Source organism: Rhinopithecus bieti, unplaced genomic scaffold (assembly GCF_001698545.2).
Source record: "Rhinopithecus bieti isolate Rb0 unplaced genomic scaffold, ASM169854v2 scaffold_6380, whole genome shotgun sequence".
Taxonomy (NCBI): Eukaryota; Metazoa; Chordata; class Mammalia; order Primates; family Cercopithecidae; genus Rhinopithecus; species Rhinopithecus bieti.
The window spans coordinates 11,672,904-11,687,398 of record NW_016806642.1 but is presented as its reverse complement, the minus strand read 5'-3'; the positions used below and the strand labels follow the sequence as shown (position 1 = coordinate 11,687,398).

General features: G+C 40.7%; 1 protein-coding gene across 1 annotated transcript in view; it reads right to left on the bottom strand.

The window, feature by feature from the left end:
* DAB1 (DAB adaptor protein 1) overlaps positions 1-14,495 on the bottom strand; it is a 1,277,266-nt gene that overhangs the window by 868,693 nt on the left and 394,078 nt on the right. The window lies entirely within an intron of this gene.

Below are 14,495 nucleotides of genomic sequence, written 5' to 3'. Positions count from 1 at the left end.
AAATTGAATAATAGACTCCACTTTAATAAATTTGCCCTAGGCCCGTGGGCCTTTGCAAGGAAGGCCAATATAAATGAAGATGCTGTCTGCACATGAAATGCTTTGTGGGTCACATGACTGCCACTCTGCCCCAGAGAGAGAGGGAAGAGTGTGGGGGAGGGTTATTGAAAATGAGCTGGTAGTAGTGGTCAGAAATATAAGCTTTAGTCTTCCTAAAGCAAGTCAACTCAGAACTTGTTCTTTTAATTAAAAAAATCAGTGCTTCCTCTCCTCCCTCCTGTATTTCTTCCCTCCTTGGTTCACTTGTTAAAAATACATTGAATGCCTACTCTGTGCTGTTTACTCTGCTAAGCTCTTTCTATGTTGATTTCATTATTTTATTCAGTCCTTACTCTGAGGCAGACATAGTACTAAGCCCATTGTACCAATGAGAAAACTTTGATTCCATGACAATTTTTTTTTCCAGGGCGTCTAGAACTACAAGTAACGGAGCTGGAACTCAAAGCCAGCCAGATTTGTCCAGTGAGTTCTACTGCATAATTATATCTGTGGAAGAATGGGGCAGTAAGAGAATGAAACACACACACACACACATACACACACACAAAATATGCATTAGGTCCTGAAGAGTTTTTCCAGGCAAAGAGGAAACAGTCTGAACCACAGTGTGGAGATGCCTACTTAAGAATCTGTATGATTTGGGAAATGGTTGGAGTGAGACATGCCTGAAGCACATGGTACTTAACTAAGTCTTGTAGGAGATGGGGCTAGATAAGCAGGCTGGGACCCACATGTGAAGCACAGAAATATGATGCAGAGCTGCAGAGCTTGGGCTTTATACAGCTGCGATAAGGTGGCTCAGGGAACAGCCATCGCTATTCCTCTGAGGTTTAAGACCAATTTTATTGACTTCCACGCTCAGTGGCCTGGCTGCCTACCATTACACTTCTGTCACTATATAAGCTCAGGGATGATTTTTTTAGTTCTACCCAGGACTGGCTAAAAACAGACATTGAGCTTTTAAATCACAGAAGGAAAAAAAAAAAAAAAAAAAAAAAAAAAAAAAAAAAAAAAAAAAAAAAAAAAAAAAAAAAAAAAAACCCTAAAAAAAAAAAAAATAAGTTTTTTAAAAACAAAAAAAAAAAAAAAAAAAAAAAAAAAAAAAAAAAAAAAAAAAAAAAAAAAAAGGAAAACAAAGGAAGCCCCAAGAAAGCATAAAGAAGAAAAAGCATAAAACAAAAAGACAGGAATAAGACCAAACATATCAGTTATGACAGTAAATATAAATGGTTTAAGTTCTTCTAATAAAAAATAAAGTCTTTCAGATTGGGTTAAAAGCAAAACTCAACCATATGGTGCTTACAAAAGATAAATGGTAAAAGAAAAACGAGAGAGAAAAGGGGAATTGGTGAAAGCTAGACAAATATTTTTCAAGTATACAAAACAAACAAAAAGAAAGCAGTAATTGGGAACATTTCAAATTAGGATTCAGGGTAAAAGCATTATATGAGACCAAGAAGGTTATTTTTATATTGATAGAAACAATAAGAAATGAGCTGTTACCTAATGTCAAAATATATTAAGAAAAACTCTTAGAAATGTAAAGAGATCATGATAGAAATAACCTTCTTGATATTGAATTAACAATGAAAAGACAAAAATAGAATACTATTATCAGTAAGTTATGTATATATCTTTAAAAATTACTAAAAGCTATATTGAGTGCTTACAATGTTCCAGGCATTGTATTTACTATTGCCTCATTTAATGTTGGAGAAAGGCTATTACGAGGTAGGAGATTATTATCCCTGTATTAAAGATAAGAAAACTGAAGAACAAAGAGGCTAACTAATTTTCCTGAGATTTTAACACAGTTGCACTATCACTATAAGAGCAAGCCTGGTTTGAAACTAAGGCAGGGATCCCCAGAGCCTGCCCCTTTCAACTATTATGTTAAACAACCTTAAAGAAAGAATGCATATCCTTTCAAGACATGTATTCTAAAACATTGACAATCCAAAGTGATCAATATAGGATAAAAGAAAACTTCAAAAGAACCAGAACAGACAAAAGGTATAGTCTGTAAGATCTGAACACAATGTAGTAAATCTAGACACTAATGATACCTAACCCTAACCAAGATAGCGCACACATACACATGCACACTCATGCACACTCATGCACATACACCATGTAAACCAATCATAAAAATGCTACACTACAATTCTAAATCAACTATATGAAAACCTATTTTATCCTTTATTTAAAGAATTATCATGATCAACTGGGATTTATCCTGGACGACACAGGTAACTATAGTAATATAATACTTATCGTAACTCAAAGGAGAAAACCACTTGGACATCTTGATGGATCACTTCTACTGAGTCACAGCCTTGTGAAGTTTGGGACAGGGATGGTTGTGTTAAGAAGAGGTCTAGGCCAGACAGAAGTAGTTGTTATATCACATGAGTTACCAGGAGCAATGACTCAAACACAAGCAATGATGCAGAAGTGATCAGGAGTGTCCAAGCCAAAACAGGAGCAAAATAACCTAAGGTTGAAGAAACCTAAGTTGATTCTGAACTGCCCCAAATCCTGGTTAGTCTAGAGCTAGAGCTGAAGCTGCATGTGGTGGTCATGGGCAGGAGGGTGGTATGTGAATGTTTAGTAATGGGGAGCAGCTACATGATTCCTATTTTTCGAAAGGGGTGCTGATGAGATTAGACACTTAACAGGGCCTGGAATTCCCATCACTCCAGGATATAATCCTCACATCTAAAAGAAGAAAATGCTACATCAAGATTAAAGGTCATGTCTTAAGATATTTGTGGAAAGGTAAATATTATTTCAATGGAATCTTTAAAACAGAGCTTCTGTTTCTGGCATATTCCAAGTTTGGGCTGCTGTTCTCTTGAATATGTGCCTCTCTTGCAGCTAAAACTTGGGATAGGATGCTTGAGATAAGGGAATTTACATTTCTCCAAGGTGTTCATTCTCTGAAATACCAGCCCTGGAGCACTATGTCCCCAGGAAAGTTCATAAAAGGTCAGCAGAAACACCAGACGGGCCAGAGTAGCACTGAGTTAGGTATGAGGTCCTCACTGCTACACCAAATGCATGAAGAAGGCACTGCTCCTTCTGCTCCTTGGCCTCTATCTCTGCCTGTCTTTCTTATTCTCCATCTGGACCTTTCAGCCTCTCCTTATTGCCTGCAGTAACTCCATACCAAGACCCTTGTAAATGAAAATACAAACCAGGAAGTGAGAAATCTAACAAAATAAAGCAAAGAGAGAGGCAATGTCTAAGGAAGGCTCTCCAGTCCTTGAGAATTTCAGAATTTCAGATCTAATAGGATCTGGAAGTTGAAGCATGATTCACAGTCTCAGGATGCAGGAGGCAAGCAGAATTTGAGAAACTTTCTCACTTTTAGAAAATAAATGATCCTCTCTAGGGACAGGGCTTGAGGCATTAAGGAGCAGGTTGAGACCCAGGTTAGTGGACTTCCTAGCCTAGCACGTGCAGCATTTTAAAACCATGTTTATCTTTCCCAGTTAAAAATAATATATCCTTTGTGTACAGTCTGAAAAATCCCAACAATGCCCAGAATTAACACCTGGACACATTTTGGCTTTTTTCCTGACAGTAATTTCTTTTCTGTTTGTATAGAGATGTGCATGTATGTGTATGCACATAATTATAAAAATGAAATGGAGGCCGAGCACGGCCTGTAATCCCAGCACTTTGGGAGGCCGAGGTGGGCGGATCATGAGGTCAAGAGATCAAGACCATTCTGGCCAACATGGTGAAACCCGTCTCTACTAAAAGTACAAAAATTAGCTGGGTGTGGTGACGCTTGCCTGTAGTCCCAGCTACTCGGGAGGCTGAGGCAGGAGAATTGCTTGAACCCTGGAGGCAGAGGTTGCAGTGAGCCAAGATTGCACCACTGCACTCTAGCCTAGCGACAGAGGGAGACTCCATCTCAAAAAAAAAAAAAAGAAAAAAAATGAAATGGAAAGCATAATTCAAGTTTTGTATCCTGGTTTATTCTTATCATTAGTCCATTATCACAGATGTGCCAGGGAGAGATTTTATGTGGGAAGTGAGCCTCGATAGTCCTGCTAAGAGATACAGACAGCAAGGTTGACATTGGACTCAACAGCTAGATCTCTGTTGACAAAGGTGGGGACACCTGGCTTGCAGAGGAGAAAATGGGAGGGGAGGAAGTGGAGACAGTACCTCTGGACAGAAACTCAAGAAGCTGCTCTGAAGAGGAGAGAACCAGGACAGAGGGACTGAGGGTGTTACAGCAGAAAGCTTTAATGGAAAGAATGTAGTCTTGGAACAAAGCCTTGCAATTTGCACCTCAGCTCAACCATTTACAAATCATAGGACCGCACACAAACATAAGGTAAGGATTAGTCAGTACCAAAGTGGCTTAGTGCCTTTCTACCTTCACATTAGATTTGATCTGTATTCTGACCAGTAAAGAACGCGAGGCTCAGAGATGCAAAGCATCTCTGACAGGACATGCTGTAAAAAGGAGCAGAGATGAGATTTAACTTCAGGATTGCCTAACTTCAGATAATGTAGTTTTGTTTGTTTTTTTTTAACTGAGAAAATGAAACCATTTATTATATAACTTGATAGCTTACATAATTAGTGCCTAAGAAATAAAAGACAAGACACACCCCATAGAGGAAATCCTTTACTCCTGACCGTTAGTCTCTTTGGCTCCTCCCCATGTCCTGTGGAGTGGCCTGCAGGCTCTGGAGGGAGCCCCATGGCCTGACCTGCAAGTGCCGGGCTGGACCCCGTCCATCTTATGTGACGGCACATTCAATGTGATACACTCTGACACTCAGATGCCTGCTTCCCCCTCCGTATCTCACATAATCTTGCCTTCCAACATCATTTTTTTCCCATTTGACTGAGTGGTCTGACCTAGAACAGCTGTGCGTGACTTGAAATTTAAGCATTCCTCTTTCAACTCTCTGATAAGAATCTTTCCTCTTTAATAATGCTCCCAGTGGCTCCTCGCCCATTCCTTTTCATTTCTGCTAGGTGCTTTTAAGTTTAGTTTTCCTTCCATCCCCTGCAAGCCCCCCAAAGCTTAGCTTCAGAGACAAGGCTCTCTCAAGACTCAAACAATTCCAACATTCAGTTAAGCTAATTAATTTCAGGTTGCCATCAATATATTTCTTTTTTTTTTTTTTTTTTTTTTTTTTGAGGCGGAGTCTGGCTCTGTCGCCCGGACTTGAGTGCAGTGGCCGGATCTCAGCTTAAACACTGCAAGGCTCACCTCTGGGTTTAACGCCATTTCCCTCTCAGCTCCCTAGTATGGGACTACAGGCGCCTGCCACCTCGCCCGGCTAGTTTTTTGGTATTTTTTAGTAAGAGACGGGGTTTCACGTGTTATGCCAGGATGGTCTCGATCTCCTGACCGTCGTGATCCCGCCCCGTCTCGGCCTCCCAAAGTGCTGGGATTACAGGCTTGAGACACCGCGCCCGGCCCAATATATTTCTTAATTATGGTTTAAACACAGGTAAAACCTAGAATTGTTCATCAACAGCCCTTGGACTCAGCTGAATGCTAGCAGCTACTATTAAGAATCCCCATGGGTCAAATCGAGGTTCTGACAATAGTTAGAAAGACCACATGTGTATGTGCATAGGATTTGCATATATCTACATAGGTTAGTCTCTTTGCAGTAGATTTCCAATTAAAATGTTATTATTTTGGCCTTGAAGTTGTTGTTTCCTGATTCTTAGTCTCTAGTACCATTAGCAACACCTGTTCACTTTGACGTTGATTTCTGCCTAGAGGACAATAGGACAATGAAGACAAAGGACACAAACCAGCAGTGAAAGCCCCAAATACTAGAGCACACCTCTGAGGTGGGCTGATTCTACCAGTTGGGAGGTTCTGTCTGGCGGAGAGAAGACCTCAGGCTATCTGAGGAGTCTTGGCATAACTGCAGGACTGCTGAGCAGAGGAGTACTGGGATTGTACTGGATGGCTGGGCTGGTCTCTGTATCTCCTTCCCTACTCCCCTCTGCCCTTGCTCCTGGAAGAAGCATTTCTATTCTTCCTATGTGACATTTTGCCTGAAAAACATAGATATTAGAAGAGTCTTTCTGAAGATCTGGGCATTTCATTCTCTGACTTCTGATGTTCTCCCAGTGCTGGTGGTGTGAAAGCTCCAATCCCTCATGACATGCAAGTTCCTTCATGATAGTAGCTTATGTTTCTCTGGTTGTATCTCTTGATTTCACTTTGCATCCTAGGTTCCTGCTCCCTTTGGCCATCAGAATGCATTTTGCGCTGTCATTCACAAATGGCTAACTCCTATGCTGAGGAGTCTTTCCTGATTGCCTCTCTCCATCTCTTTGCTCCCTTGGGGCTCAGAATACAATACCACAAAGCATAGTGCCTTTGCATGCTGAGCACTTCAAACTGAAGGAGACTGAGGAGGTCTCAGGCACAAGGTCCCTCTGACCTTCCCTGGCCCTCCTGTCTCTTCCTCTTCTTTCTCCCCTGAGCTGGGTCATATGAATTAGAATTTCTCTCCCAAAGCATAAAACCTAGAAGGGTCATTCCCTGACCTTTTCCCTTTTCACCTGAAGACCCTCATGTGATAGGTGTCCTTCCTTGTTCCCCAGAGGAAAGGAATGCCACACAGAGAGGCCAAGAAGAACCTGGACAGTCAGGCCTTGCTTGGTTCTCCCTCAGTTTATTACTATTTTTCATACCGTTCTTTGCTCAGGCACATTTTCACATGACTGTCTGTTCTTCACAGCACCTAAGTATAAAAGTACAAAAGCTTTCCTACATTCCAAACACTCATCTGTATTTCCATAGCTCCACATATTTCCCACCTCCCTCTGCTGGGAAAATTCAGGAGGAATCCCAGGAGCTCTGGGATGCAGAGAGAACCATCCATGGTGAATGCCCACATCACCACTGGCAGAAGAACAGAGATTCTCAACTATGAACCTCACTTCTCCCCTCCTCATCACTCCACATCTCACCACTGCCATCTTGCTTGAGACCCTCAGGAATAATGTCACACACACACTGATAAGCCCAGGAATCCAGGGCAACCCACAGTCCTAGATTTTAATCACTAAGTGGCTCTATGGGCAATAAGGTAACCTGACCTCTCCTCCTGCCCCAGCATCTGTCCCTGCTTTATGTTTCTCATTTACATTTATTATTATCTGTCACACTTACACTTATTATTTATTTATTTATTTTTCTATCAGTCTATCTTCCTCCTGCAGAATGGAAACTCTATGAGGGCAAAGAATGCTGACTGTTTTGTTCGTGACAGCAGTATCCTCAGGACCTAGAAAAGTGATGGACACATAGTTTGTGCTCAATAGATATCTGTTGAATGAGTGAATTCTAATATTTCTTACACTACACTAAGTGTGATAATTAACTGCTGGAGGGCTGGGATCACAGTTTATTCTTTTTTGTCAAATATAGTTAAAACTGTATAATTAATTATAATGTATTTGTCACATAGGGTTAAAAATAACATATAATTAATTACAATCTCTTTCTCCCCATCCATTCTAAGAGGGGCAAGCCACCAGGTAGAACTTTTGTGTGGTTAGGATGATGCTCTAAGTAGAAGGTTAGAAAAGGGTTATTAGACCAAAATACATAGGAAAGGGTTTGGGGCTATCTTTAAAAAAAAAAAAAAAAAAAGTCATTTGGGAGGAGAATGAACAGGGAAAGAAAGGTAGAGAACCAGGTGGCTAACAGGAGGAGGTAGTTAGCTAAGTTGGTGATGTACTGAACAGGTCCAAGAGGCTCAATACTTGGAAAACCATTTTAAGAAATTCTTGCTGTATATTTTGTGATGTGATTCTCCCTTTCCTCAAGAAAACCTTCAGTATAAATCTACACTGATCTTCAGTGAGTGACACCCTAAGAAGAAATGCATTTAAAATGAAAAAGAAAGGTATATACTAAGAGTGAAGCTTCAGGCAGGACCCAGAACTGATGCTCAACGTGTGTTTAAAATGAATAAAATGAATGAATGAATAAATGAATTGATGAATAAGTGAACTACAATCAATGGATCAATTTTGTCTCAATATGAAATATTTCTTAAAGTTCCAAATTGTCCAGAACTAGAATGAGTTCCCTTTACTGATTTTTTTTCCCAAGAAGCAACAAGATAATAACCTCATCAAAAACCCTGTAGAAAAAAAAAAATGTCTGCAATAGGAATGGCATTGGGCCAGATTAATGGTACCCAGACTGTGTTACAAGAGTTGAGAAGGTTCTGGTTGTCACATTTCAAAGGTTATTTTCTGGGTTGAGGGAGGGCCCAGCACACAGGCTTCTGAGATCTCCCCATCTGTTTTTACCAGAGCAGCTCTATTTTTGCTTGTATTACACATTTATTCATTCATTATTTCATTTATTTATTCATTAATCATTTAACACCTATATAAAGTAAATATTAAATGCCTCTATGCTGCAAATACTGTACTGTTTCTACAAAGTAGACTGTTCTTTTGAAATAGTTTTTAAGTTAAAAAAATTCAAATGATACTGGAACTCTTGAGACTTTAAGACTGTGACACTTCCACAAACCGAGTAAATAATTATTACTCAGTGTACTACTGTGTCTAAAAATTAAGGGTAATTACACTTTCTTGACTTTTTTCTTTTCATTTTAGCTCAGATCAATAAATACTACAGCCCTACTAAAACAGAAAAACAGTATATTTCAGAATGAATGAGCATAAGAAGAGGAATGGATATCTTCAAGGTCTCATTACTGGGCCTATGTGTCTGTTTCTGCAAAAAGGCGGAATATGAATGTCACCATTGTAAGAGGAAGAGCCCAACATGGGAAGGGGGCGAGACTTGCATTCGTGAAATCTCTGAGCAACACACTTTTTGAATGATCCTTCATTCTAATCTTCATAACAACCCCAAGGAAGATCGTTTACAGATGATAAAACAGAGGGTCCTAGACAGTAAGCAATTTGTCCAAGATCATGAACATGATAATCTTGGATTTGAACCCAAGTCTCTGCTGCCAATGCCCTTCGTTTTCCACCACACTTGGGAACAATCAGATGTTTGCAAGCTGGTGGTCTGGTTGCTTCTCAATCTCTAATATGCAGACTCAACTTGGCACAGGAGTGAATGTGCTGAGCTCCATTAATGGGTGAGAGCAGAAGATTTATGTGTTGGGAGATCTGGGGAAGATTGGATAGGGTGGTTATGATGCCAGACACAGGGAATTTAAAAGAAGGACACCCTGAAAAGGGCCTTTTATGTGACTTCTTCATGTGGGTTAATTCTGCTTGAACCTTGGATACAAATCTCCAAAGACAAAGTAAATGAAAGAAAAACTAATAACTTGTCAACTCATTGTAAAATGAAATGGTCACTACATTTTCCAGTGTTTTTCTTTTTAACTCACAGGAATAAATATCCTGGCCTTGCTAACACAGAAGGACAGTGTATTTCAGAATGAATGAGCTTGAGAAAAGGAACAGCAGGAGACTGGATTTTGATTAACTGCTCACCTGAAAGAAAGAAGGCTGTGAGGACATCTATGAGTGCACAGCACCTTCTGCAGGGCTGGGGGAGGCTGAGGGGCTTTGGGGTGGGGTGCAGTGAGGTAGTGGTAGCAAGAAGTAACCAATTCTCAAACTTAACACTTGATACTTGGTGTTTTCCAAATATGATCTTATTTAATCCTCATTCATTCATTTACTCATTCAAAAAATACTTGTTGAGTGCCCACCCTAGGCCATATCCCCAAGGACATAGAAGTGAACAAAGCTAACAACGTCCCTGCCCCCATGGAGCTGGCATTCTAGGTAAGGGTCATTTCACAAACAAATTAATAAACAACTCTTATAATGGATGGCAAAGATAGATGTGATGAAGAGTACTAAAGAAGGTGAGTTTGTAGAACACAGTGATGGTGCTACTTCAGGTTGGGATATTAAAAAAGGGGTCTTTGATATAGGGACATAGGGACAGAGACTGAAATGAAATGAAGGGTGCGCCATACAACTACCTGGGGGCAAAGAAACGGAGGAAGAGGGGAAAGGTCTTCACATCTGAGGCAGCACATTCGAAGATGAATAAGGAAATCAGTAGCTCAGAGTAAACAATAAGAAAAGTGGTAGGTGGAGGCCAGACCATGATGGTCTTGTAGGGCCTGCATAGCACTTTGGGTTCTAAGCACAATATGGAGACCACAGGAGGTCGAGAAGGGGAGTGACATGATCTGACTTTAGTTTGAAATTATTACTTTGACTGCTCTGGAGACGACCAACTGCAGGTTGACAAGGATGGATGCATAGAGACCTAGGAGGCTGCTGAAAAGGTCCCAGGAGGCAAGATGCTAGCTTGGATGAGAGTAAATGGGATGTGAGGAGGGAAGAATCAGAATATATTCTAATGATAGAGTTGGGAGGATTTGCTGTCAGATAAATATACGATATGAAAGAAAGATAGGAGTAGAGAATAATTACCAAGATTTGGGTCTGAGCTGCTGCTGCCTGGGACTCATCAGCAGAGAGTTAGTATCCAAAGCCCTGGGACTGGCTGAAGCCCCTGGAGAGCAAGTGTAGCTAGAGAAGAGAAGAAGCTGGAGGATTGCTTCACAAGAGTCTGAGGACATGAGTAAGATCATGCCCACCTTACAGATTAAGAAAGGTAGCCTCAGAGAAGCAGGATGCTTCTTTTAGCCACTGTACCTCTATTAGAGCCCTTACCATGATGGGCTACAATCCTTGTATAGATCTGCTATTCAAGGACAACAAGTATGCTGCACACAGCTTTTTATTTCTAGCATCGAGCAACTGCCAATAAAACTAGTTACTGTACATATGAAAAGTTTACATACAAAAAGTGATGATTGGGCCAGGCATAGTGGCTCACACCTGTAATCCCAGCACTTTGGGAAGCCGAGGCAAGCAGGTCACCGTAGGTCAGGAGTTTGAGACCAGCCTGGCCAACATGATGAAACCATATCTCTACTAAAAATACAAAAATTACAGGGGTGACCTGTAATCCCAGCTACATGGGAGGCTGAGGCACAAGAATCACTTGAACCTGGGAGGTAGAGGCTGCAGTGAGCTGAAATTGTGCCACTGCACTCCAGCCTGGGCAGCAGAGTGAGCCTCCATCTCTAAATAAATAAATAAATAAATAAATAAATAAATAAATAAAGATTATACTTCTAACAGAAGGGTCTCAATGGGGATGTGTTCAACAGATGGCTGGACCTATGGGGATGTGAATGATACACTCAGGGTCTGAAATTATTAGCACCTAGAAAAGAGCCTGGCACACATAAGATGCTCAATAAGTACACTTTCACTGATTAAAAGGATGCCGCCATGATGATCATGACCTATGCAGATATCTGATGAGACTCCCACTCAGCTGAAACCCAAGCATCTTTGGAAAGTGTTCACTGGTATTGCTAGTGGTGTCTCTCAGAAATGAGAAGATGCAATGAAGGGCTTTGTTTAAGCCAAAGAAAGAAGTTGGTAAGAGTATAGAAGAAGTGAGACACTTGGAAGTAAAGTAACTATGTGATATGGCAGTTTGAACTAATTTGAGGCCGGGCGCGGTGGCTGAAGCCTGTAATCCCAGCACTTTGGGAGGCCGAGAAGGGCGGATCACGAGGTCAGGAGATCGAGACCATCCTGGCTAACACAGTGAAACCCCGTCTCTACTAAAAAATACAAAAAACTAGCCGGGCGAGGTGGCAGGCGCCTATAGTCCCAGCTACTCAGGAGCCTGAGGCAGGAGAATGGCATAAACCCAGGAGGCGGAGCATGCAGTGAGCCGAGATCCAGCCACTGCACTCCAGCCTGGGTGACAGAGAGAGACTCTGTCTCAAAAAGAAAAAAAAAAGAAATAATTTGAGAGAAACGAAAAAGGCAAATGGGCATTGTTAGACAAGGAAAAACTCACTTCCCAAAGTTCTGAGAAAAAGTGCTAGGTTGATTTTTTAATATGGCAAAAGAGGATTAACCATCAAAAGTGAAAGGAAGTAATCTCTGAATGTCTAAATGATACAGGCATCTGGAGACGATTCTGAAGACAATGCACATGTATGAAGAATAATAGAGTGAGTAGAGATGATGGTAATGCTGATGATGATGATGGGGATGGGGATGATAGCTAAGACTTACAAAGAACTTTCTGTGTGCCAGGCCCTGCTATAGATACTTTACATGTAAGAACTCATTTTATCCTTGTAACAACTCTATGAGACAGGTACTATTATTACCTCTGTTTTACAGATGATGAATCTGAGCTATACACAGTAAGCAGTTTGTCAATGGTCACACAGTTAGAAAGTTGCCACAAGTGGAAAATATAAGATGGATATAGGCAGGAGTTATCCATTCAACCATCTACCATTTACTAAGTACTAGCTGTGCATCAGGTACTATGTTAGAGGTTAGGCTTAGGCTTTATAGAGAAATGTTTACGATGTGACAAAGTGAAGATTGTAGTCAAAATGTAAGTATTTTTAAAGGATTGCAGTTTTATTAGTATGGAATCATAGAATGTTCATGCCAAAAACAACAACAACAAAAGACCTTAGAAGTGATCTGGTCCAAGGTTCTTATTTTTAAAATTAAAAAAGAAAAAAAGAAAACCCCTGAAGCCTAGAGAGGTGAAGTGACTCACTCACTGACACACAGCTAATAGTGAGAGAACCAGCTCAAGGTCCTAAGTCTATTAACTCTTAATCATGTTACTTTTCAAAACCCAGGCAGGCCACATGAAACATACTGTATTACTCAGGAGTTGAACCTGGGTTCCTTCTGTGGAAGTGTCAAGCTCTACCACTGACTCACCCATTTGATTCTAGTTGGCAATTATTTCACTTGGAAGAGTATTATTTTTTTAGAATCTAAGAGAACCTTAGTAATTATCTGTTCACCATCCTTATTTAAACTATTGGGAGATTATGGCTCTATATGATAAAATAACATGCCCTAGCTTTCTTAGTAGGTTAAAGAATGTCCATTACCATCATGAATTCAACACCTTCCTGCTTTTAATGGCAGGGAAAAGATAACTGTTTGTACAGATGAGCTGTGCCACTTTTCTTAGAGCCAGCTTATTGCAAAGTAAGGCATCCATACACAGTATTGTTCTTAGTCTGCTCCATGATTTCCCTGAACTCTGTGATGTAGATAGATGATAATTAGTGCTCAGATTTAACAGGAAAAAAAGGCATTCTCACTGATATTAATAACAGACACAGAACTCCACCTCCTAACTCTGCCAGGCCAGGTGCTTGTTAGGGAGTGGCTATGGGAGCCAGCAGAGTCAGCAAGCAGGGAAATATCCCCTACCACAGGTCTGGCTGACAACTGACTGAATTCATTTCAAACTCTCTTTCTTTGCTTCCAGCAACTCCTTCAAATTGGGCTCCCTGAGGTAAGAAGTCAGTGAGACAATGGCCAAAAGGCATTCTAGATGTGCTGAGATTTTACCTGATTACAAAGAAACAGAAGTTGGGGAAACAGTTCACTCCACTAACCTGAGGGGTAACTTAGTCACATGGGCAACTCTTCAGGGAAATCCCACTCTCTGACATTCCAGAGTTGCGATTCCAAGTGCGGAATGCAGACTTGCCATTGGTCAGAACCCTGTGCCCGGAGCATCCCGGCCTCTCCTCTTGCTAACAACCTATTTTCCATCAGGCACTTCTGCAGGGGGTTGTCATTTGATTCCTGAAGGAAAAAGCAATGGCCTGTATAAACAAAGGCATGAGGACAGAACTTCCCTGAGCGGCCAAGATGGCTGTTCTGGTTTGTACCTTTCAGCGGGGGCTACAAAACCTAAACCTATTTCCTAACCTAGACCCCAAATTATTTGTCTCCATCAATCTGCCTGCTGACTCGTTTCTCATCTCCCTGCCTCTTGACCTTTTGCATTTACTTCCTATTAGTGATTCGCATTTGCTGCTCAGACCAAACCTTTGGAACCTTTCCTCTTGTTTGGGCTCTGTATCCCTCTGACTATATGTGTTTTTATTATTGCTCTTATTAATATTTTATTTAATATATATCTTATATTGTAGATAGTTTATGTGCCAGATGCCTTTATAGGCACTTTATATTCACCAAAACCCCCATCCTTTCAACAACCTTGCAAAAATAAATCATAATATGCCCATCTTACAGATGAAAAGGCTGAGGCTTAAGAAGTTGTCAGAGCCAGAAAGTAGTAGACCAGGAGGACTTGAACCTATCTTTACCTCACTTCAAAATCTGAGAACTTTGTGCAATGCTGTCTAATTCTTATTCATTCTTTGGGTGGTTCTGCCCTTTAATTTTTCCAGACTAACTAGTTTAACTACATCCCCTGAAACCCTTTCATCTTTCCTGATAATGGGTCTCTTGGTATCTGAGATGGAATACATTTCCTGAAATCAACAGACAGATGGAAGTGAAAAAAATAAGGGAGTGAG